Below are 25,647 nucleotides of genomic sequence, written 5' to 3' on the forward strand. Positions count from 1 at the left end.
TTTAATGAAATTGGTAGTTCGCATAAGTAGCGATATAATACGTCTTTGAGGAATCTTGTATTTTCATACCATTTGAACTATAAATTGTATATTCTAAAGGTATTTTAATAAAAAATAATTTGGGTTTTGTAGTTTCGTAAGCGTTAATTATCTGGAGTTTCTAGCTTTAAGTATGTTTTTTAGCGTAGTATATTTTCAAGCATAGGACATAAAACTTCTCTATATTTACAGATACATTCGGGTAGCGTGATGCCCCGTTGAGTTTCTCGCTACAGTTAAATCAAACAAGTAGGGCGTAAATATTGTACCTACTGCTCCCTTTACATGATCGTAAGAGGCGACTAAATTTGGGGTCTTATCTTTCGTCTTCTTTCTAAACAACTATCTTCTTTCTAATACCTCTTTTTACAATGCCACACTTTTGGCCTTTAGTTGAGCGTTCGTCCCTGTGAGGATAAATCAAATCTTTGAGTTCTGTTCCAAGGTCGAGACATACCAGAGTGTATAAATATGGTAGCTGCTACTCATTCTCAGCGCTCAGCCTTATGGAAGTTAAACGGCTGGTCCAGTATAATGTGACATGGTAAGGTGTCCTGGTATGTGTCATCGGCAGTATGCTTCAGTGAGATAGCACTATAAAGTCGGCATAAGTCGGTATCACAAGGAGACAAACACAAACATACCGTAACCTCCCAAAATACACACGCATATCCCTCAACCCGCATCTCCCACACAGAGTAAGCCGTCTGTAAATGACCTTAGCTGTTGATAGGACGTCAACCAATACTAAACAAAACTAAAACAATCTTCATTAAAGGGCCGTTTTATGAGAACTCTGTTTTCTAATCAGCGAAAATACGCTTGTCATGTTTAGTAACTCGGAATAAGAATTGTGTTGAAGTAATTTACCGATAAATTTATCGGATTTTTACCTACACTAACATAATACCATTTTCATTTAAGAAATAACGTATCTTTCTGGTTCTTTAAACATAACGACACTTTAGTCCTGATATCAACTGTCCATATTTTAAATCAATTCACTTACAATTTTGCTATCCATACTTTGCAATGATCACAGATGTTATGTTGAACAGTATTGTTTGGTTTTGACAGGTTCTTGAATCAGACGCCATTATTTTCTTTAGGTGTTCGTTATGGTGTGCATTAAATAGAGGTTACACAACGAGTGGTTGTTGGATATGGAATTTATTTCACACGAGTAAGTTATTTTTTAAAAGTTACAAAAGACACGAGCTTTAGCGAGTGTTTTTTGCAACTTTTAAAAAATAACTTACGAGTGTGAAATAAATTCCATATCCAACAATTTCGAGTCGTGTGACCTGTTTCTACCACAATAATATGGGCTTGAATCAAAGGGAAACGTGGCCAAGTATAATTTCGCGTATGCAAATAAAGTGTACCGGTGACGTCCGGGACCCGGTGATGTGACGTCATTAGATTATTGATGACGTCAATAACAATTGCAGCTTGGGTCAAAGTTCACCGTGTTAGCCAAACGAAATGCGTACAGAGTTTATACCACGTGTGGTATAAACAGATTGTTAATCAACAGCTGTGATGATTAACTGATGGTCTGAGAGTTGAATAACACGGCGTATTGTGGTAGGAATTGATTTTAAGCATTTATTCAATGAACCATCGACACGTTTCTGATACTTGAAAACATAATTCAGCAAGATTGTTAAGGTAGTTGTGACGAGATCTCAAGTTTAAAGCTAAGTCTTACCTAGACGGCACGAAATTTGGTTATTCAACTTAAAATGCTTGTCCTAAGATCTACTATGATAAGCTATGAAGTTAATCAAGTATTCCATACGGAAGGGAAAAGATGGACATCATTGTCGATTGCCAAGAGTTTATTCCAGAAGGATCGATAGGGCACACCGACAACAGTGCAAGTCATTTGAGGAACACGTGGATTGGGCCTTATACAGGTGCATACCAATACATTGTACAGTATCGTATTTGATTTGAGGATTTTTTTAAAGATAATTTTCGTAGACATTCATTGTCGTGTAGAATTTATTTGGTTATACGTAGAAGCTGCTTGGTTTCAATACTGTGGTAAGACCATCATCCTTAAACCACTGATCTCGGCAGCGATCACCAATGCGCTGACAGAGTGATGGTGAAGTCTTACACGTAATGTAACTTGCCCGTTTTCTTAAAAACAAATTTTAAAAAGAAGAAGCCCGCATTATAGAACCTTCGTGTTAGGCAGTGTCACAGGCAATCATCGAGACGACATCGGAATGTACGAATTACAGCAATGTATAGCGAAAGGATGGGACACAACATTAGCCTTCTAGCTCTCTGTATAGATAGATATATGTTTGCGTATGTGCTCAATCATATGCCTGTTTCGAGGGCATGTTTCTCCATTTTGTGTTGTGTATTGACGCTGGAATTCGGGAGAATGTATGAATACACTCACGCGACGCTTTGCCAAACTGTGCGTGACCTATGTTTCTATTTAAAAAATAATACATTTTATAGTTTATACTATCACTTCACCACTGTTAATATACAATTAATGTACACGTATACAGGGCACTTTTGAAATCAAATTCAATACATATCATCATAAATTTGCAAAAAAGAAGCAGTTATAATTGATCTTTATTATTTGGTTTGACGTCACCACGTCAAAAAAGCCAATGCTAGCAATTATATGTTCCTTGCATTTTGGGACCCTTAGCCCCACGGCAGGATATCATTAACACTCACGTAATCGGCATATAATCAAAACGCGTGCTGACGACCCTCATCTTCGAGAGGATACTTTGTAACTAGGGGATTTGTCAATTCTAATGCGGCTTCACGTTTTTATGTTTTAGCTCCGGTTGTAAATTGACCTTTTAATCTGGAGTTCTTGTTTCAGTAGCTATAAATCATGGTATTTATCACATTCTTCATGGCTTTTCATGCTGTGCATCTCTTTCGTTGTTGGCAATGAGTCAAAATTCAGTTCGAAAATACATGGATAACTTGCTGCACAATTCGACAAATGAAGTTTAAAATCTTTCGCTTCTCACGTCTTTCCTTTCATTTCCTGAGCTGCCGATGACAATTTTACACGTTACACGTGCTTTATTTCAAGGAAGCTGTTATTTCTGTTAATATATTTTTCTTAAAATAAACTTCTTGAAACATTTTGAAAACTGATCTGCGAATTTTTTCAATGGCTCTATGCTTGTGTCGCTTCTGAATCCAAAATGGTGGCCTATGCACAATTTGAGACTTGTTTATGGTGACCGTTTAACGCTAATATTAAAATAAGCCAATGGATAGTCACACTAATTCTTTTAGTACAAATGAAACATACATATTTTGATAATCCTTTTTTTGTCTTTTGTAAATTTTCTAATTCATTCTTGATATATCTTTAAAATATTTGCGGTATCTTCAGATCACATTTAAATATTTTTTTAATTAATTCTTTAATGGATCACGTGTGTATGTTAACATTTTATATGGAATCGCTTTCAAAGCTAAACATCGTGACGCATTTCGGTATTTACGGAATATACGATCTTCCTGCTTAAGACTTCCGGCTTGTCTCCTATGAAGCTAGTTAACACTGTCTCATAGTCTCTTGGTTACGTGTAGTCATAACACCTCTATGTTTGATCCTAGTTTCAGGCCGGTTGTCTTTAGATTTAAGTATTTGACGTAACAGGGAACAATTCTCTTAATTTACAAACAAACAGGCAAGAAAAGGCATGAATTCCGAACACGAATTCTGTTTTATTATTTCTAGGAACGGATTTGCTTCCTTTGGAATCTACATGGATAATTGTATAGAATTTACTGCCGATTTGAATGTTTGTGAAAGCAGGAAACATTTCAATACCAACATTGTCTCTAATAGGAAGAAGACAGACTTTTCTCATAGTATAGTGTAGCATACATCTCAATTAGGCCAGCTGTTATTGCTAAGCCTCACCCAAAGAAACCATAGAATAGCAAGGGTGAACAACAAAGTTTGGTGTTTACATCTAGTCAGGTAATTACTGTACACAATTAATGTGTCTGATGTGAAAATTTCCAGCCAGATCGTATAGTATAGCAATAACAGGAAATTGCATATAATTGGCGTCATGTCATATGGAAATGGTTTATGACATAATTTTGGACTGAACACTCCAATATGTACAACGGCATAAGCATAAAATCTATATTATTTTTTAATATAGAAATGTATTTCAATAATTTATCATCGTTTTCTTCATTTTCAATAATTCTTTATTGCTTAGCCATGCTATTGCTGTTTAAAACACAATTAGTTTGAAGGTTTTTTCACATGGTTACTAAAAACACGAGTCATTTCCTGTTTGACGAAAAACACGCTTCGGCAGAATGCTCCCATATCAGACTGTAATTTTAGCTACGACAATAAAGACTGCATTGATAAGGCTCCCATGACCGTAATTGGTTCTCGCTGATGGAGCATCATGATCGCGACGATGGTCGAGTTGTAGGAGACCAATAACCCATGGACATGTCGGACACAAAACACATTGGCCCTCGCATCATTACAGAAACTTTGACAACATGGAACATTATTCTTAAGTAGCCTTATTTATATGGGAGTGATCGCACCGAAGAGACAATTTATGAGGTCGAATGTCATTTTTACACCGATAACTAATTAGTCCTCTTTTTTTCTGTTTTTCAATTAGTGAAGACGACCGCGATAATACGCTGGATAAAATTAGAAAAAGAAAAAAAATCAATACAAATTATCGCTTCAAATCGACAATTTCAACTCAGGCAATTGAATAACTACTGGCTTCAAATTTAGGTTACTTGACATACAAATGTATCTTAAAAAGTCCAGAACCTCAGACAATTGTTTTCCTTAGACGGGTGACCGCATGATATTTTAAAGTACTTTCTTCATCTACTTTTTAACTAAATTTATAATATTACACATCTTATGAGATTCAACTATTTGAAACATCAAATGCATTAGTAATTATTTACTTTGTGTTCTTAATATATCATTATTCAAACAATCATATTTTATATTTGTAATTGGTCCAGAACTATTGTGATCGGACGAGTTTAAATAGCAGCATATACCAGTACAATCGTTTGTTTGCTCAAAATACTAAGTTCGGTAGGTCATTGATGTATTGAGTTCGCACATTTATAGCACTCCTTACTTAAGTCATGTTAATGAATTATCAGTAGAGATTTTTTTCAGAATATGAAGAGTTATCGTGTGTATCAATGTCCATTACTTCCCCATGATACCATTTCTATGTCTATATATCGGTGTCGCCCATTAAACAAACGACGCTTTTTCTTCCGAAACACCTGGTCCAATTATCTTCTTTTAAATACCCTCGTTCTATCAATTTTTAATTGGAACTATTGTTTGCTTTGGGTTTTTTTCAAAAGTAAAACTGACTTCAGGAAGCAATACCTATCAATACCTATCAGGATGACACGCGATCACCAAGCTACCTTCATACCCAGCACACAACGGATTGATATAGGTAGATTAGTTAATTAATACGATTCCAGCTTATGAATTGTACGATTTATCATACCACACCTTGTACAACATCCACCCACATGAGCTATTCGTTCTAATGGGTAGCTCATATCAATGAATATCAATCTATTTAAGAAAAGGTGAAGTGGTGGCATTTGGCTTGCGGTGGTCCTGGCCCCCTTCAATGAATACCACGAGACCTCGTAGGTAAATTGCAGGATATTGTACCACCTTCTCACTTCCCATCAGGATAACTATGTCTAATGTAAATTCCCCGAAACCTTACCCCTCCTGAATGATTGCAAAAAGGTGTTAGCTGTCGGGCACAAATAACACATCGTCGACTGATCATTTATGTGGCAGTTTTATCATTCTGTAAGAAACTGGATGTCATGAGATACAGACAAAGTCGCAACATCTAACCTATGGACATGTTCTTGTGGTTCGAATTCTCTATAATAGCACTTTGATGAATTGACGAGCTAGGGCCAGGTCAGCGGTTTGACAGCAAGGGGGATATACCTACTGAGTATTATGCGTGGGTCGAAATACATATATAACAACCAATACAGTAGTAACGATGGCTCGGCATTCTGTGTATTGTGGTGTATTTGTGAAGGAATGGCGAATAAGTAAGGAATCCAATGTTTGGCGTTTTGACTGTGACGTTGACCGAGAGTTCAGATAAGCACCGTATGCTCTCTCGGTGAGACAAATAGAATGTGTCTGGCCTTTTCATCTTCATTAGCCGTGGACGCGCTGGAAACAAAGTGCCAATGAAAACCTCATCTTTCATCGAAGACGAGATATTGGTCATTTTGAGAAATGCACTTGTACTGCAGCTACTTGGAATAGCAAGTCAGAACATGTCTAAAGAGGGATCACTATAGTTTTAACAAGGATTCAATAGAGAAGACCAGAGTTTACGAGCATCAATGTGACCGGATATTGGCAGTGTAGCCTTTCAATTTGATGTGCTAAAGAAAACTACATCCATTTTCTAATCCACATATCCATCTGTATCATCAAGTACGCCATTAGAACAATAATGTTCCATACAGTTTGTTAAATTTTATTCAATTAGGATATAAATGCCTATTCTGTCTTTTTGCTTTAAATATTGTTTTACCTATTGTAAAAGGTTAGAGTATTCTTTTCATAAACAAAATTAATACTAATCTAATGGAGTTGCCTCTTTGTTAAGCATTGAGATTGTTATATGTAATGTGTTATATTATATCCATGTTTGTACCATTGTGTATGTTACTGTTTTGGGAGAGGACTTATATAGGCTTTGCCTGCTGTCCAATTCTATTGTCCTTACGTGTCGATAAAATGTTTTCAAATTGAAATTTCTGTGACCAGGTACAGCGTAAGAGCTCTAACACTGTTTAATTGCTTGTCTGTATAAAACCCAATTGAAGAATAGAATAGTAAAAATGAAATAGAAAACTACATTTATTCAATTAGAAAACCTTTTATGCCCTGATTACTGTGAATTTACAGTATTACACAATGAGGATTCCAAAGCTAAATATATGATTTTAATGTCCGTTCGGAAATGAGAGTCATCAGGAGAACAATATACTTATTGATTATTCTCACCACGGATGATATGACCTTGGAATTAAAATCTTTAATCATTTAACTTTGTTTTGAAATATTTTTTGCATAATGCAAGAGTATTTCTTAGACCCTGGTGGGTAGTGCTATATTGTATTCTTCATATCCTTTTCAACTTAAAATTCTTACTTTATTTACAACATTGATATACATGATCAACTTCATTGATTTATTCATTTCCAAGATAACATCAGGAACTTTGAATTTCATGTTTCAATTAAAAGAATATATATTCTACAATTACTTTTGTAGTATTTTCATCATTTTGGCTTCCTTGCCATTATTAGTTTTCTGGACATGTCTTACGATTGAATTAAACCACACATCTAGGATTATGTTGGTACAATATACACAAACATAGTTTGACGTCGCGGGCCACAAAAGCGATATATTTTGAATGATTTACATGTTTATTCCGCCGACAACGCCGTGATTTTACTGTCGCACTGGATATGGGTTGATTTCTGGAATTATGTATAAGTCTCGGTTCCCATTGATCTGTCCTTAATTGTGTTGCAGAATCCTTTACGGTCAATCACAATGACACATTGGAATCTTCGTGTCGCTTTTTACGAGTTCCGGAGGAATGCAAAAAAGATCATATCGTGTTGTTTTGACATGAGTGCATGCTACGAAAGCCAATAGGACTGTTGAATGAAGCACTGTACCATCAGTTAACACAATTACACAACAAGATAACGACGACACGTTAAAACTAACAGCAAGGTCGCGACACTGGAATCGCTCCCTCTCAAAACTTCACTGATTGCCCTGTTAAGCACACGCGGAATTAAACTGCACTGACAAATTACATTTTGAGAATGTATTTAGCGTGAATGCATCTGGAGAAGCGTTTGTTTTTGTACATGCGCCTACTGTTGTTTCTACCACCCAAAGCCAACGTGCATTGTCGATTTCATTGTTGTATCTTCCTAGTCTGAAGCTGTGTGACGGAAAACGCCATGTGTACCAAACGTTACACGATATTAATTAAATAGAACGTGTTTTAATTACTCTACCTCAAACAATTGTATGGTTTTAAAACAACATTATGTTCTTAAAGTTTATTTTTCTGATTATTTGTTCCCGTGAAGTGAATGTTAGAAAAGGTTTGATTTACGATTCACAAAGATAAGCTGACAAGGTCGTGTGTTTCTTTAAGCGACATGGAATAGTCATATATCGAACATATGGTCTGACTATTTGCATTCTGTAATACATGTGGTCTTCATAAAAAGGGGAAAACAAAGTAGCCTGTTTTTTGCGTATCTTTCGGAACACTGATGTGAGGAGTAATCTCGTGGGTTTTACTTTGCCCAAACTAAATGTGATTAGATAAGATTTGTTGTCTCTGCATTCTATGTGCAAACTGCAGTACGAATATCCGCTGTAAAGCGAGATATTTTTATAGCTGTCGTGAATGTTCGGTTATTTCCGTTAAATAAGTACTTACAAATTCGGAAATTTCCGTACAAGTTGTCGTACTATTATACTGTTCTACTATCTGTGCTGTCTATATATATGTATATATACATATACATAGCAACCTGACAATCGGAAAAATAGATGCTGGCTGGAAAAAAATGGTAAAATATCGAGACGTAATCGGCAAATGAATAGATGATATTTGTGGGATCATCATCCGGGCGAAGCGGTGTACACAATGCACGATATTTTCCCATTAATACGAGATGCATACATGTGTATCATTAATTGTTTGGGCGGAGCTGTGGCAATTCACATAATAGATATCAAATGTCAATATGCATACGCATATGAACGATAGTGAATTAAATGCCAGGTCTTTAAAAGAATGCTTTCTTGTATGCGTAAGATATGAAAACAAACTTAAGCTATAAATCCTTCAAACAGTTAACCATCATGGTGGTACATGGCCACGACTGGGCCGTACTGTGTGCATGTGTAACTGGGATATTCCATGCGATCAAAGCTATCTCTCATGATGATGGCATTATCCCTAACTCGGAGGAGTCGCCCAAGCTAATTACCAATCAAGACTTGATTATAAGCGGTATATGTTCGTGCAAGGTACCGACGAAGACTGGTTGGAAAGACTTTAACAATGATGCATGTATTTATGTGCACATGTACAAGGTATACTTTGTAATTAATGGCTTACTTGAATATATGTCTTTATGTTAATGGAGATATAACGCAAAACAAAACAGAGTGCAATCTAGAAGTGCATCCTTTCTTTAGCTCCATAGCATAAAAACTGTATTCATGTCAATATAATGTCCTTATAATTGAACCTACTTTACACATTCCCTGTAGAAAAATATTTTAATTGGTGAACTATTGTTTTTCTACGAAATTGCTACGCCGCTGTACCTGCCAGTCAAAAGCGACGTTACAAACAATGACGTTATGGACCGATAACAAATGGCGAAGCCAGTGAAAATGTTTGGTACAATGAAGATTAAATCATTGTACATTAACGCGAATATCTGATCCACCAATCTGTACTAGCTGAATAATACAGTGATAGTACTGACTTGATTTCGGAATGTTTAGCCCTTTAAACTAAAAGATGGCTCTTCATTTAATCAATAAAGATACATGAACATTTCGTTTTAAAGTGCAAATAACATTTCGTTAATTAACATATATGTTATATCATGACCTTTCGACCTTCCCTCAGCAGCTTGTAGTGATTTAGATATTGGCACTGGAGATCATATGTTTAACGAGAATGCAAGTGAGGTTTTCCTTACTACCAAAATTAGGAAAATCCAGACATCGTCTGGAATAACTGTTAAATGATTGGCCGAATAGCCATGGCGACCTTTAACTTTTACAAGAAAAATGTCAAGGTAGTTTTAAATGTCACATCATACGACAACGTTTTTCATAACGTTGCGTCCTACTGCATATTGATCTACTTTTGGCAAGCCTGTTATCACAATTATGGTAAGATAAATATTTTTCACAAAAATGTCCATCAAATCACAGACGGAACGTTTCGCTTTAATGTTATCAATATCGTTGGAACTATGAATCATTTTAGTGTTTTGTTTACAGGTTTTGATCTAGGTGTAGAACCAGTTTTCATCTGTTCTGTTTCAAGTCGTTGCACAAAGGCATGTCACTTTCCTGGGACAATTCAAATTCGCTGTGAACAAACACAAAACACTAATGAGAAAACGGATGTTGGGGTAGTTATATAATGTATTTGTGTGGATGTGGTGATGTGATATATTGGATGATTGGACACTGAATCATGTTCATGCTCACCAGACCGGGATGTCTCCATGTCCTCCGGTGTTTGAAAATACTCTCCAACCGGTCTGAGTCAGATGTACTCTTGTGACTAAACAGCTGAATAGTGGTGGTAATTCATATATAGCAAAGTCCAAGTATCACTGATGCTTGACTTACACGTTTGGGGTTTTAAAAGTAACCCTATCTCACTATTCCCACAATTTGTAATCCATCGAGATAAATTCCCTTGATCCCCATCCCCTCGCAGGACTTATATATTCCACAATTCACATTTAAGTCATATCCTTATAAATCATAAAACGATCTATATACACACTACAGCTGTTTATTGTTAAATTTCGCAAGTCTGTCAGAATTTTAACAAACCATGTCATTGATTTTAGTCGTAATAAAACAACAATCATTGTTCACAAATGGACAATAAACACCTCATTTTGTCATGTTCATGTTCTTTTGTGTTTTAAACAGGAAATAATAAAATGTCCCCGACATGCAACTTCTAAATGCAGGATCGTTAAAGGTACCCCGTCATGCATTTGGCACAGGAAACGGCTCCAGCCTGACAACCTAAAATCACTACCATTTGACGACGTCATTCATTCTTCCGCTCTATCTTATAACGATGCACTAAAATCCGAAAGATATATAGATGTAAAAAAACAAAACAAAAAAAAAACAAAAAACCGTAAAAGACGAACTGAAATATCGTTTGATTTGACATATATGAAGCGAAATTGGGCTTCATTTGTATTCTGACTAGATGCTATGTTTGAATTAATGTAACCGAATGAATGTATCTGTAGTCGTCTACTCAGTTGCTGAAAAATGTGTCTGTTGTGGGTTTTTAAAGTAATTCGGAATAAGGGAACTGTTAGCACGTAGGCATGTGATGGATGCTCGCGTCCTAGATTGGAAACTGCATGCATTGCTGTTGGTAGATGTATGTACATGCAGTCTCTACGTTTGTACAAGCTACATACGTCTGTTAGACTTTGTAGTAAACGCACCTGTATGCATAAGTGTGTATAATGAGATGATCCCTCTCATCCACTCCGAGTCGTCATAGCAAGCGGTAAGCCAGTTCTGCTGAAATAGCTTTTCACAACTGCAATGAGCAGTTTGACGGCCACTGACACTTCCTTACTGGTGAAACATCTTCGTGCGCTATTCTAATAGTCTAGAAATAGTATATTAAATAAGTATATTTCAATAAGTTGCCTTGGCTGTACATATACATGTGGAATTTAGATGTGCAATATGGATCTGTATTATAATTCGCCGACATCGTTAAGCATTGCATACGGCATTTGATCTGCGAACCGGTTTGTAAAAAAGAAAAGATGCACAACGTGATGTAACTGATCATAGAATATGGGGATATTTGCGAATCAGAATTGTTGATGTGGGCGTAAAAGTGGTTTTCTTATTAAGCTTAGTCTGAAACCTTGAGTATATTTCTTATGACAATGTATGTTTTTTCCCGTAAAATGTTATTCCACATTAAAAGCTTGACGTTCAATGCAAGGACCCTGGAAACACATTACTCCAACGTGAGTTGTCGAATGTACGAACAGTTAAAGATGCAGCGTGAGTAGATTAGAGAGAAATATCGACAATTTGTCCTTTAATCCGAAAACCCTCTGTACAAACTACCTGTGTCATGTTAGAGCAATGCCGACATTTTTCCCGGTTAGTCCTAACATACTCAGAGAGATTTTTCACATCGAAGGTGACAGACAGCATGTTTCGACAATTCGTCTGACCCTACATCCTGATTAACGTCATGTCGACAGTGTGTAATTTGTCATTGCTGAGGAGAGTGTCCGTTGGTTTGGGGAATTAATTTTGTATAATGCTATTGCCCTGACACTCGTGTAGGTATTTTAACATAACGCACTTAACTAAACTTAATGAAACTCAACTTAACAAATTCCATAGAAAATCATTATTTAATTTAAGGAAAAAAATAGTTAAGCAACTTAACTTTCCTTGACTTGAATTCTGTAATTCTTTCCTAGAGAAATTTAAAAGTGAAGGAAACTCCTTAATTTAAAGAATGTATATAAAGCTTGTTCCGGGTCACACTGTAGTTAAAAGCAGTGCTTACTGCCAGTTTTCTTGTGAAGCCAATGACATCAAATGAAAACCAATTCTACTGAATTGGTTGGAATTTTATATACATTATTTAACCCCAATAACAGAGAAAACAGGCATGAACATTTCGTGTAATTTCAATTGTATTTATATTGATGATAAAATACATTTAATTTACAATTTCAGGGAATATATATACTCAGTATGCTTAATTAAAACCCCCATATCAGTTTAGCTGTATTACTTACCAATATAATGCTAACGCGATATTCAAACGCCTGCATAGTCTTGATCATTGTATATACTGCAGATTACACATAGATCAGTACGATACGGGCTGCGCATATACATAGATCAAGTTTACATCTGTCACTTATCCAATTGCTTAAATCATTGAATAGGGGTATATAATCAAGTGGGAATTAGGATGTCTACCTCATTAATAAACTCCCAAAAAAGGAAAAAATATATATATTCATGTTAACACTGCTAATTTATCTACAGTATCGATAAATGTTATTTTTCATTTTAATCAAATAATCAGTTTGTTATCACGTTAATTCGTCATGAAGTTTTCTTGCATACAGTACACATGGAGATTTAAGCGAGGGGAAATTAAAGCTCATTTCGCGGAGCTCTTTATGATCGCGAAAATTTTCCTACGGCGTATTATTTGGATATCAATTTGCGTAATCTCGAACAACAAATGGGTAGATCGATCGCGAATATTACTTCCACGCTTATTGTTCACGTATCGAAATCGCGAAATCAAACCCCCGCGAAAATAACCACATTTACAGTATATGTCACTAGTTTAATTGTAGTGGAGCGTCTTTCATTGACCGCGCATGCCGGAAATCGATTGTGACGTCATCATATATATATATATACAATGACGTGTCATCATGGATTGTAAATGGCTGTCTCAACTTGATTAGAATCTCCACGTTGGGCTTTAAAACCTGCCGAAATTTACTTTTCTGAGTTATGTGATAAAAATTTGTCCGAAATTTGTTTTCATTTCATATGATCCTATGAAAAACTCGTCTCACCAAGGCTTGCAAATATAAAAACCTCTAAGAAACGTAACTCATTAAATTTCATGAAATGATAATTCATTAATGATCATATAAACGTACGTTCCTCAAATATTTGAAATTCTAATTATTCCAGAAGCTCCTTTCTCGTCATACACGTAAAATATATCTGACAAGTTTTGAACTCTAGCCGATAAAAATAAGAGCAATCTGCGAAAGGAATACATGTATATTGTGTATTTCGTATATGGCAAGTTTTCTATAGCGTGCGTCACAGATAAATCTGTCTGATACAGCACAGTATACACGGCCTTTCACTTGAAAATTGATTTTACAATGGAGGTGAAATATATACGTCTTTGCACATAGGGACTGAATGTTCTAGGTGTATAATTGCAAAACTCACAAACGAAATGAGATTGTATCAAAAGCGTAGGTTTTATAGAATTGTTCAATTCCCATCGCTCAATCTTCGCTCATGTATAGCAATACCGTCGTACGATTAAATTGGAGTATTAAATATACATGCATCACGGTTATAGATTCCACGTGGATGTACCCAATTTTCCACGGTTGATAGAGATTAGTGTATTCACGAAGCTAACAACAAATACTGTACGGTCTGTCGCCTATTCATCTTCGGATTAATTATATCTTAAATGGTTTCAAATTATCTATCGATGACCTGGGTTCATTAAGTATTACTTTCATGTTCATACAAAATCAATAATAACGTGATACAAAAGATAAACAAATAAATAATTTGTGACCAGATAAGCTTCCATGTAGAAAATTTACAAGGGAGTGAATTACGAGAGGAAAAGAAGTTGTAGGTTTTACCAAAACATTCAATTAGCCATTTTCAGAACTTTTGACTCATATTAAATATAATTGGAGCAATGTAATGCAAGATCTATATCAATCTATATCAATCATTGTCGCCAGCTTCATATCAGCAAGTATTACTGGAACAATGGCCGTGTGTCATTCGGGTACAGTTTTAACGTGGAGCCGATTTTCCATGCATCATCACTTGTATATGATCGTCTCCTTTTGATATATATGTAAAACCATAAACACATGGCCAACTTGATTGATGGACAATAGAATGAAATTGGGTGGAGTGTGCATCAAAACAGTTGTAAAAAGTGTCATTAACACGGAGAAATTAATTGATTAATTCACATTGTAGCAGACACATGTATACCATATGGCGTAATGATGACGATGGCGTGCAATGTCCTTTGTAAGGTTGGTGAGCACTAGTGAGCGCGAAGATCCAGACAGACTGTCGGGCAATGTGTTGTAGTATAAAGTATGAACATGGCCTGGGGACTTATTTAAGGTCTTAGGACATAACATGATGTCTGTGGACACTTTGGAATAGGCCATCCGTTGTTAGAATTGTTGAAGTATTATAGACAGATTATTCTAACTGAATATTGTGTAAACCGGAAACCTGTATAAAATGGATCGTAGACTAGGCGTATGCAGTTGTGCATATGTACAGAACAAAAAAAAAATGAAGAAAACAAACAACAAACAACAAACAAACAAAACAATAAACAAACAAACAAACACAAAGGGGAAAAGAAGGAAACTGACGAGTCTTTTAGGATAACTATTTACGGTGAAAGACAAACTAAAGCATATGGGGCAAACCCACGTTGAACAGGAAACTCAAACTTTGGTAAAGTTATATCGTATAGGGGATCGAACCCGGCCGCATCGCCGGAGGACAGTTATGTGTACGCTATCCACAGCGTCAATTAAACACTTAGTGAATTTGTGTGCTCATGCCTTGCGTTTGTACGGTATTCACATGCTCATTTCTATTTCGTCAATAAGTCTATGAGCGAGACGAACCAGGCTCAACATCACACAGACGAGGTTAAAGACTTCTTCTTGTTGACCAACATGGCCTTGACACCGTGATCTTCATTACGTACTTGTGTACTTACTATATATACAATATCATCGTAATTACAGATAGCGTGAACGGTGATAGTGTTCCTTGTTACTGTACCAAGTGTTCGCCAGTGTATGTGGCCTATGATCCCGAGGTTGCCAACTTTCCCATTCATTGTCATTAAGATACAGCTATAATTCGTTATCAACCCCTGGACAAGCGATCTGACCTTTTTCCTTACAGAAGAAGCTACATTGTGCGTTTTCGTGTCGCCGGGACTTAATGCATTGCAATTGTGAGTGTAAGCTCTCCATTTGTCTCTAAGATAGATTTTGTCATTAATAGAATCGAAAAGTTCGTCTCGGCGTTAGCGAATAGATGGCAGAACGCGAGGGTATTCCGAATGTTACAACGTGGTGTATATGCATGTGTATTTAATAGATAGGTATTGTCGTGAAGTATGTATTTCCCCCATTAGCAAGAAGTAAGAGGTCACATACTGACGGAGAAAACAGAAAGACGTGACACAGTCATGAAGGAATGGTATATCAGTCGCGAGCTGTTCTAAAAGTGCTCTTCTTTCCCCTTACGTACGATTGAAGTAAATGGTTCCTTTCAAAGAAGAGCGATACGGTTCTATATTACAAAGACTAGTGGCGAAATGCATTTTAAACTGTAATTTCAATGAAAAATGCCACAGCTCCGTTTGTAAATGCTATACAAGACACGGTTTATATTTAAATGAGACCAATTTTCAAGATGCAAATAAATAGAAAAACACAGTTCTAGTCAATCTCAATAAGATATTCGTAATTGATGATATCACGGTATCTGAGTATATATGGATAATATGTACATGTACACAACCGAATTAGGGAAACAGATCTCTAACTCACTTACTATGGAAAGCCGTATCGGAACCCCCGGTTCACGAGGTTTTTTTACTAAAAATATTTAACACTTGCGCAGAATTTGAAAAAAGACATCGTACATAACTTAAATTACCTTGCCGCTAGTTATATTTTCATATTTGCAGGATTATTTTTTTTTATATATATAATTTGCTTTGTTTATAACTTTAATCGAAGGTTTACCGACATATAGCGACACTTTAACTTTAACAGACGATCACGATGCTAGTTTGATTATGATAATTACGGTACGCCAAGATTTTTGGCTATTTTTCGAATTATCCGTGAACATCTGCACAAGCTCGTAAAATTTATCACATCTAAATAGCATTAATCATCGTTAAAAGTGCACTTGACGAGCAGGAGCTTCCGTACTTAAGGTTGTATAACATGTATGAATAGTTCGATACAACCACTGTCAAAATTGTATAAGTACATGTATACCTTACATTAAAGCTATTATTAAAACGTTAGAATAAATAAGTCTCGTTGTAAATGTTCTCGATTAACATACGTAGACATTTCATCCATTCAATATAGTGTAAATGGGACATCTAGCTCTGTTTCCCCTTTCAGACATTACATGTATTTCATGTATGTTTGCAAGAATAAATATAATTACAAGGAAAGCTTAATAAAAAAAAAATGGGAAAAAAAGTAAATAAAAGAAAAGGGGGGAAAAATAAATAAACAAAAAGATTAAACTAAAAACAAAATAATGATACTAACTTGTATTAGACCCTAGGAGTATGTTTAAAATAAATGAAATTGATGAATACTAAAGTATCATAATATAAACATTTAGGTTAATATCAGAGTCAACAATTACAATTGTTGTCACCTTTCGTTTTATATATTATTATAATAATATGTAATCGAAAGTATATACCTTACTGTAAGTCGGGTGTGCATTGGCCTTCCAGAGGCGCAGAAATATTCTCGTGATACAAAATTTAGATATTCTATCGGATGTTAAAACAAATAATGATGAAATTAACGAGCAACGAGTGCAAAAATTAAAGCGACTGTTTTATAAATTCGGGAACAGTTTTTTTTTCGGGGAAATTATTTAGATCTTACACTTGTACTTATAATATGCAGATGGGTGTAATATATCCTTCGAAAGGTCGTATATAATTAATCGTTTTTTCTTCTCAATTCACGATACAGATATATCCAGACAATTCGATTAGTATTCCATTAGAATTGCATTAACTCACACGTTTCAGGTGTTTTGCAATAAACGAAAAAAGGAAAACATGTGATATTTACACCTTTTATTTCACATAAGTTAATTAATAAACGGTTCGTACTGCAAGATGTATCCACCAAAAACAACATTGATTATATTTTTACGAAAATATTTTATCAAATTTAATAGTTAAGCATGCGGATTCTTTGATCAAAATGGATCACCCTGACACAGCGTTAGTGCCCGTTTCAATAAGGCGGCTGTTCACCAGTTAGAAAGATTAATATGTATGCGGCATTTTTTTTATGTTTTACAATTCGGTGTTATTTGATTTTGGATAAGCCGGAAACATTTTACCGTCTTTGTTTTGAGATTTATTATATGATTAAACACATTAGGTGTTGCAAATGACACCATTGAAACGCTTGTTTTTTCAATCGCGGTGACTAGAACGTTTCGATTACTCTGAGAGCATATGCATAGAAAATCGATATGTGTTGAAGTTGATGAGAGGAGATGTGGAATACGTCGGTGTCCTATGCGCATCTTCCCCCGGGCACTTGCACTTTCATCCCATTACAGATTCCGTTACAGTTCAATTTCATTCTTTTAAATATATATTTTTTTTTTGTAAATAATCGACCGATCAACAGAGTAACCATGCACACGCATATATATACTTCCGGATAAGTGTAATTAAAGCTTATACATGCGTGCACAATTGTACCTATAAGTATAATAACAGTTCTAGTGTTTGCCTTCACCAAATACCTTGATTCTTTCGAGCGTATATCCTCATATAACGTAATTTGCCACCCTAAATGTATTGTTCTTACACATACACCCAAACACCTTCTTCACATAAACTCTAACATTTGCAATTAAGATAACATATGTTTGCTCAGATTAACCTATCAGATGTAGTGTGTATTTAATTTTTTGGAACAATTTAAATGTTTCGGAAGAAGATTTGATATGCTATCACCGCGTCCTACAGATTACGCCTCATTTTCTATAACTTTTCTGTATAACACGTCTAAATTCCCTTAAAAGAAGCATCATTGCCGACAGCGTATACACTACAGCTTTTCAAAAAAAAACAAAAAAAACAACAACAACAACAACAACAACATAAAATGCCAAAATGCCACTCATAATAAATTATATTTACCTGTAACTAATACTAAACATGGAAGAAATTGATAACGGTGCCCAAAAATTGTCATTTCCCTCCGGATGGAATGAATCATTTGTTCGCTTAAGTCATAAAAGATTAAACGTAAAGTATGTAACGTTTGATACATAATTTACAACAGCGCATTATTACTTTCAATCGATCATGATTACTTTATCGGGGACGTAGCACCTTTGATACCGACACTTGTTCAGAACACTAACTGTGGTTAGTAAACATACTAGTTCTTATTACCCAGTATTTCTCTTCAAACTTTCCATTAATGTACATAATTCGCCCTCGGTTAATATTTGATTCTACCAAGTTGATATAACGCCATGTTGACCTCACTAAAGGACCATAATTGGTAAATATGTCAGAGTATCATCGATTTGCTATGTGATTACCAGAATAGCTCCTAATGCATGGCACTCCAATACTTTCCAATATGGTAATGTCTTTAATAAAAACTGCTTGTAGACAGAGATGATGTCTATATTTAAGTAAATTGGGGATAAATTGGTCCTCGCTACTAAACGACATGCTCTTAGATTTATTTCTTCTTCTATGATATTACTCTACAACATACAATTTCAAATTTTGATAGTATATAATTATATAAGAAGTCGGTCAGCTGTATGCGTCCTGATTATATACTTGTATAAAGCTTGTGTATGTCCCTTCTTAGTACAAACAGCGCGTGTTGTGACGTAACGTTGATAGCTAAAAAAACAGATCTGGAGACTTCCTTATACTTAAAAATATATTGGACCAATTAGTTGTATGGCGCCTAAATATTCCAAATTTTCAAATTATACACTACATATTGAAATGAAATAATATGTATCTGGACTGTTCAATTAAATGAACCGCCAACAACATTTTAAAAGCAAATGTTATGCTCTCTCTAACATTTTTATTATATAGCTATAGATATTAGTATAGCTGAAGTAGAACGTTTCAAATGGTTCCCCGTATTGTGGAGAAAGCATAGTCTTATTTATTGCTACTATCCGTTTACTCTATGGTGTAAAGTGTAGTGTAGTCTGACAGTTTGTTGTTTGTGTTATGTCAGGTTTTGTAAAAAAAAAATGTTTGTTTCAGTTGTTTCAAGCAACCACCGACACTTAAGGGTCCATGTTAGCTTAAAAGTATTATGCATTCAACTGTTTTTTGGGGGGGTTTTTTCTTCTTCTTAAATTTTTTTTTTTCAATAATTTTGAATATATTATCATTGGGCTATATGCAGAATTGTATATATCTACATTTATCTTTAAAACAGAACTATAACCATATGACATTCGAACAATGATAGGTAGCTTACCATAAAATATAAGTAAAGTTTCCTTTATCACTTAAGATAAGTGAACTTTATAATGTATACACTTTAAAATGCAGTTAATGAAGTTACCATGTCATTTATAATTCATTGTATTTGGCATTTCGAGAAAAGTATACATCAATATGCTAACACTGCTTCATGCTATTCGATCTAATCCTCAAATCGACGAACATAATTGTCTCTTCCGATGGTCAACTGCTCTAACAAAGAGCGCGCGCACCAACTACAAATGCGGCATATTTTCAGAGGGTTTGAGTAACACAGGCGGTAGCTAATGTTGACGGATTGTTGTAATGAGCTACTCGAATTTTAATGAATACTGATGGCATGTTTTGGGATTTCATTTGCGGAGATAAGATGTCATCCCTTTAATCCTTAGTGGCATTTTCTCCAAACTCGTTTGTCTTATTTTTCCTTTCAAATAATAGAAGTCTCACGAGATTGGATGATGCAGCTTTTCTGACAAAAAAAATATCGTTTTTCTTGTTGTGTTTTGCTTGTCAACCTCAATTAACTTTTCAACAAGTAAACAAGGAAATGTGAATCCAAACCATTACAAATGTGTATCTTGATACAGATCAAATGCTAACTAATACAAATGGTGATGTATTTGTGAAACTCAGAGAATAAAAAAAAATATATGATTATATAAAAATAATATCTTTTTTTCTGGAGGATATAACGTATTCTTTTGCTACTGAAATAAAATTTGCGATTTTTACAAATATTTTCGCAAAATGAATAATACATAATGTCTAATTGGTATAAGGGCAACATTTTGGTTATTCTACATTTTCGGTTTATACGTTGAAGAAAAACAATCCCTCTCACATAATTGGGAAATCCTCAATTTCATATCACAGAGATACGAACCTCTTTTTTTAAATGAGGGTATAAAGTTTACCGAAGGTTACGGTACATGTAAAACATCGAATATTTAACATTTTAAGGTTAAAATGGCAAATAAAGCGCTGTAAATTGACGTCCCGAACAACGGCGGTTCCACGACTGTTTATTGATGGGACCCCCTTTTTTTACTAAGTCCTACTCTCAATCCCATCTCTCTTCCTTTCACCTGCAATCCTGCCACAGTAGGGACCTCCAACGGCAGAATACATTTGCTACATTTACAAATTGATGATGAAAGTGTAGTGTTAGTACACTGTATCAACCGACATTCGCAATTGGGGCTTAGGGGACCTTTGATTTCACGGCGGTACATATTCGCACCTGCGTTTGAAAGAAATAAAGTGCATGTTTGCTTGCAAAACCAATGAATTTATCGCAAAGAAAATCGATTTTCCTATATGTGTACATATTGTCTACACAAATGTTTATTTCGCTTTGACCGTTTCATGTTTAACCAAAAGAATTAAAAACGTTTCCTAACATTTACATATTAAAGGTTTCAAAAGTTTAAAGTACCGAACTAAAATAAATACAATTTTAATTCGTTCCGTGATGAGTATGTAGGAGGTTACTCTTAATGTGTCTCCCCCGGTAGACTAAGTACAGTTCACCCTTCTCCTGTACAGCTACATATCCCTTCCCAAGCCACTTTCGCAATGTACTAATCCCGGCAATCATCGCCACCGAACACCCTACCGCCCAGGTTAACGAAATACGATCCATACCAGATGAACTATTGAACATTTCTATTCTTGCAATATTTTATGTTCCATTAAATGATTTTTTACGTTTATTAAAACTAGATAAGACAGTGAAACATCTTTGTAAAAACCGACACTATATTAAGAATAACGTATTTATATGTGTAGCGGAACTGGACCGGGTCGATCATCGGTGGCCAGGCAGCTCAATTAGTAGAGTATCCGGCTAGTGTTCGGAGGTCCCGGGTTCGAAACCCGGTCTGGCCGTGCATATTTCCACTCCTGCATTTGGTGCCTGCCCAAACCTTGTTTCAAGTGAAATGAATACTTGTCAAGGGAATACCCGAACCTGAGTTGTGAGTTGTGAAGTCTTCGGGGTCGAAAACTTTATAGGGGAGGGAAGAATGTAGCGGAACTAGACCGGGTCAACCATCGGGCGACCAGGTAGCTCAAATGGTAGAGTATCCGACTGGTGTTCGGAGATTCCGGGTTCGAGCCCCGGTCTGGCCGCGCATTTTCCTTTCCTACTACATATGTATCGCAATTACACTCCACTGAAAACAATTTTGCATTTATATTAGATATACCTCGTAAAAAGCATTCAACAATACCATATCTAAAATAGCACGTTCATGTATCTTGTACAAACCAAAAATTCTGTTCATCAGCCTGTAGAAATTCATAATGAGGAACCCCCATTCTCTGTCTCTGTCTCTCTGTCTCTGTCTCTGTCTTTCTCTCTCTTTGTCTCTCTCTCTCTCTCTCTCTCTCTCTCTCTCTCTCTCTCTCTCTCTCTCTCTCTCTCTCTCTCTCTCAATTGAAAGTACACTGCCAGCATATCCGATGATCCTAGATCACCTAAATGTACTATTGTTCAACCAAATTTCAACTAAGGATGCTGCGGGAAACTATCCACTTCTTCAGTTCCAAATCACATGAGAACTATATAGACAAATGCATGTAGGAAGGATTTCCGTTTTCATATATACTATTGTGCATCTGAGTTGAAATTAAAAAATCAAATGGAGCTGCTTTAAAAAATAAATTATCGAAAAACATCGTGTGGGAACTGCTTGCAGAAATGTCGTGGGTAAAAACAAATGATACAAACACAATGCCCATTGTTATCATGAGCTGATTCTCATTCTGGTGACGCATGGCATGTAGTTTGTTTTGTTTTGTTTTTGTTTAATGTCCTGTCAACTGCTATGATCATTTAGGAACAGCCTGGTATATAGTATGCATGTTAAAACAATGTGAGTTAAAACAACCGAGGTACAAATGTAGTCCCTTAGCATCACAGACGACCCCTAGAAGGACAAATCCGCTGTGTGACGCAGTTTAATTCACGTTTGGCCCTCTGTATCGTGCTCCCAATCTGTATTAACAGTTGCTTATCTTTAAATCCTTGAAAACCAAGGTCACGGAACGTTTTCAGTGGAAACCTTCGGAAGAAGTAACAAACGGATCTAGATAAGAGCTATTGAATTAAAACTTCTCGGGTTTGTTTAAACTTAATTACTTCAATTCAAACTGCTGAACTGCTTCCATAATCTAACTGGAGGCTCCTAACCTTTAAGTTAAACCCATTGTCAACGTGCTCACAACACATTCGAGGTACAGCATGTATATTTAGTACCAACAAACTTACCGTCACATTTTTCTTGTTACCAACACAGCGGTGTTACAGTGCACAGTACCAGATCGTTTTGTTATATTAGAAGACGTATTTACAAGATAATGTATGCTCTTGAAAATGCTTTTTGTTTATTGTATTTGTTTGAGTGGATTGTCGTATTTGTTTGAAAGATTTATGGTATTTGTTCAGATTATCGTATATTTTGTTGGGAGTATCGTATATTTTGTTGGGATTATCGTATATTTTGTTGGGATTATCGTATGAGTTTGCTCGGATTATCGTATTTGTTTGTTGAGATAATCGTATTTGATTGGTAAGATTATTTTTCGTATTTGTTTGATGGGATTATCTTATTTATTCTTTGCGACTATCAGATGTATTTGTCAGGATTATCGTATTTGTTTGTTAGGAGTATCACATTGATTTGCTGGGATTATCGTATTTGTTTGCTGGGTTTGTTAGTTTGTTTGTTTTCGTTTAACGTCATATTAACAGCCAGGGTCATTTAAGGACGTGACAGGTTTTTGAGGTGGAGGAAAGCCGGAGTACCCGGAGAAAAACCACCGGCCTACGGTCAGTACCTGGCAACTGCCCCACGTAGGTTTCAAACTCGCAACCCAAAGGTGAAGGGCTAGTGATAAAGTGTCGGGACATCTTAACCACTCGGCCACCGCGGCCCCCTTGTTTGCTGGGATTAGCGTATTTGTTTGCTGGGATTATCGTATTTGTTTGCTAGGAGTATTTCCCTACATACAGAATTTTCGTGTCCCAATCGATTTGATATTCAAAGACTTCTTCCCGTAATCATTAATTTTCAAAATTTCAAAAGTTGTATCTTGATGAAGCCACCGGAACATTTGGAACTATTATATTCCTTGTGCCATATGAAGTCAGACATGTGTATATGCCTGGCGATTCAAAAGTCACCAGACACGACCTAGATTTGCAAAGGCGATATCGTTCGAAAATCAGAAGACGGAGAGCCTTGTGAAACACCTGGTACTTAATCAAGGGACTGCATGCAAATATTTTCCGTGTTATGACACCGATTTTGAGCTGGAATCACAAACTTATCTGATAGTTTTTGTTGAGAGTTAATGGGATACATTATTTGGATGTTTTAAACATATTAACAATTTTCAGGATTTTTTTTTTTTGTATTTACTTTCCATGTTTTTTCTGCTACATTACATATAATTTAAAAGAAGATTATTTAAGAAAAAAATGGCGATTTGATTATTAATTATGTCATGGTCACTAATAGAAAAATACTCTGTGCATTATTTCGCTGATATGAAATAAGCATTGTGTTACGTTTCACATCACCATACATGTATTGGATATCAATAAGCGCATGAATAACTTACATAATAGACAAATGTACTTATGACGTCATTTTTAAGGGACACGTGCTCCCTTTTTCGAAGGAGTCCATTTTACAATGGTGATGTTAATTCAATGATTCTGTTATCAGAAATAGTGAAAACATGTGCCGTGTAAGAACTATCCTGTACTTGATAATTAGTATCTATATGATTTGAGTTACAAAAAGCACACAAAGGTTTTATCGTTAATCAAGGATTACGGTTTGGAATAATATAGTTTAGATATATTTTCACCGCAAAGGAACCCGATTTTTATTCGATTTTCAAACAATGTAAATCTTAGCTGTGAATGTAATCCCTTTAAGAGTGTAACCTTCAACATCCATGATGGGAATCTGGTGTGCTTTACAAATGTCAGCGCTCCCAGTCCGTAGAGGCAATCTAATCAAAACGCACGGCCTTCGAAAATAAAACATATCTGATACCTAACCCTAAGTCCCCTCTGTATACTCCCTAACTTCGTTCTCCCCTTCCGTCACACAGAGTGACAGTTTTACCGACGTCAGAAATTCCAATCGGCAAATTACACGTTTAAATTGGTTAACATTTATCATTAAAATTGTCATACTATTGATTTTCCAACAGGGATGAAGCAATGATTTCAAATTATGCCCTGTTTACCAGAGGATTTACAACATACAAACGGATTTCCTGGAGTCCTCTTCAAAGCGCATAGCCCCTGGTAAATCAATGAATTGAGAGATTTATAATAAAAACAACAAGATTTTTTTGTTTTGAAAAATTAAAAAAGTCGATTTAATGGTGTACATTCACGCAAACAATTTGAAGATCAATTAAATATCGTTTTAAATTCAACACCCATTGCAACCAACTCTGCAAATAGAGATTGGTCCTTGTTGGAGGTCCCTGTGAGAGCAGCAAGATGAAAAGACTCGCTTTGATAATCGAGCATGCGTACATCGCCTTTTGTTAAGATATCATCACATGCGTAAATGAAAAC

General features: G+C 35.6%; 1 protein-coding gene and 1 non-coding gene across 4 annotated transcripts in view; both read left to right on the top strand.

Moving 5' to 3' along the window:
* LOC117334444 (zwei Ig domain protein zig-8-like) overlaps positions 1-25,647 on the top strand; it is a 154,629-nt gene that overhangs the window by 21,121 nt on the left and 107,861 nt on the right. The gene's annotated exons all lie outside the window — the stretch shown is intronic.
* Trnat-ggu lies at positions 22,101-22,172 on the top strand. Its single transcript has one exon. It is a non-coding gene; the product is annotated as a tRNA-Thr (tRNA).

This window comes from Pecten maximus, chromosome 9, assembly GCF_902652985.1.
Source record: "Pecten maximus chromosome 9, xPecMax1.1, whole genome shotgun sequence".
Classification (NCBI taxonomy): Eukaryota; Metazoa; Mollusca; class Bivalvia; order Pectinida; family Pectinidae; genus Pecten; species Pecten maximus.